We start from the raw sequence: 1,434 nt of genomic DNA, 5'->3' as shown, positions 1-1,434 counted from the left end.
GCCCCCTCCCTTTTCCCTCTTTTTGATCCAGAAAAGGTTGGTTTGGAGCTCTTTATTTCCATGCTTTTCCCATAAACTGTCGCAGGCTGCATCCTCTGTTTGACGGCGTGCTGGCCGGAGGTAAAGCGGCAGATTGCCACAAGAGAGGAGGACTGTCAGTGGGGTGTTTGTGAGGAAAGAGATGAGTACTTCATGAGAAGCTGCCTTCTTTCCTGGGATGAATTTGCAGAGCTTTGCTGCAGTAGTAATGAAGAGGGAGATTTGTGCTGGGCAGGTGCGCAGCAGCAGGGGGTATAGCTCAGTGGTAGAGCATTTGACTGCAGATCAAGAGGTCCCTGGTTCAACTCCAGGTGCCCCCTCTTTTCCTCTCCTTCCACCTCCCTTTTGCCAGGATTTCTCACAGAAAGAAGATGGAGAGCTCTTCTGGGATCTTGTGAGCTTGTGCTGTACGAGTGCAGGTTGGTTTCTGAGCTCCATTATGCACGGTACGAAGGCCCTGACTTGGTAAACTGCAAGGGTTATGCACTGTGTAAGAACTCGCTGTCTGCGTGGACTTGCTTCTGTTGTTGATTCTCTGTAGTAATGATATTTATCATAATTAAACTCCCTGTACAGCCTTTGGCAGTCAGAGTAAGGTGCAAAGGGGGCTGCCAAGTAAAGGAGTCTAGCCAGTGGACATAGAAACTTGTCTCTCTCTGTGAATGTTTTTGAAATGTCCTTGTGAAGGTGCTGTGCCAAGGGGGTATAGCTCAGTGGTAGAGCATTTGACTGCAGATCAAGAGGTCCCCGGTTCAACTCCGGGTGCCCCCTCTTTTCTTCTCCTTCCACCTCCCTTTTGCCAGGATTTCTCACAGAAAGAAGATGGAGAGATCCTCTGGGATCTTGTGAGCTTGTGTTGTGCATTGAACATTGGTTTCCGAGCTTCAGCGTTGGAGGTACCGTGGCCCTGACTGTTAGGAAACTGCAGGGGTTGTGCACTGTGTGAGTTAAGAACTCACTGTCTCTGTGTAATTGCCTCTGTTGTTGAGTCTCTGCAGTAATTCTGTGTACAGCCTTTGGCAGGCACAGTATGAGGCACAGGGGGCTGTCAAGTAAAGGAATCTAAACAGTGGATGTAAAAACTCGTCTCTGCCTGTGAACGTTTTTAAAATGTCCTTGTGAAGGTGCTGTGCCAAGGGGGTATAGCTCAGTGGTAGAGCATTTGACTGCAGATCGAGGGGTCCCTGGGTCAGGTGGCTCCTCTTTAGCTGCATTTTTCACCCTTTCTTCTTCCAGAATCTCCTCATAGACAGACTCTGGAGAGACTTTCTTGGCCTGACAGACAAGACTGTGGAGAGACTTTCTTACCCCTCCCAGGCCTTGGAAATGACTTGACGATCTTTTCCAAGCATGAAATCAGACTTTCACATCTTCCCCTCTCTTCTCCTGAATACT

The 1,434-nt window shown here is 48.9% G+C and overlaps 2 non-coding genes across 2 annotated transcripts; both read left to right on the top strand.

The window, feature by feature from the left end:
* The first annotated feature begins 287 nt into the window (after positions 1-287).
* Positions 288-359, top strand: TRNAC-GCA. The gene has a single exon. It is a non-coding gene; the product is annotated as a tRNA-Cys (tRNA).
* Positions 360-738: 379 nt separating this feature from the next.
* Positions 739-810, top strand: TRNAC-GCA. The gene has a single exon. It is a non-coding gene; the product is annotated as a tRNA-Cys (tRNA).
* Positions 811-1,434: the final 624 nt, after the last annotated feature.

This window comes from Haliaeetus leucocephalus, unplaced genomic scaffold, assembly GCF_000737465.1.
Source record: "Haliaeetus leucocephalus isolate CR32 unplaced genomic scaffold, Haliaeetus_leucocephalus-4.0 Scaffold110, whole genome shotgun sequence".
Classification (NCBI taxonomy): domain Eukaryota; kingdom Metazoa; phylum Chordata; class Aves; order Accipitriformes; family Accipitridae; genus Haliaeetus; species Haliaeetus leucocephalus.
The sequence above is the reverse complement of the archived record's forward strand: the minus strand, read 5'-3'. Positions and strand labels throughout refer to the sequence as shown.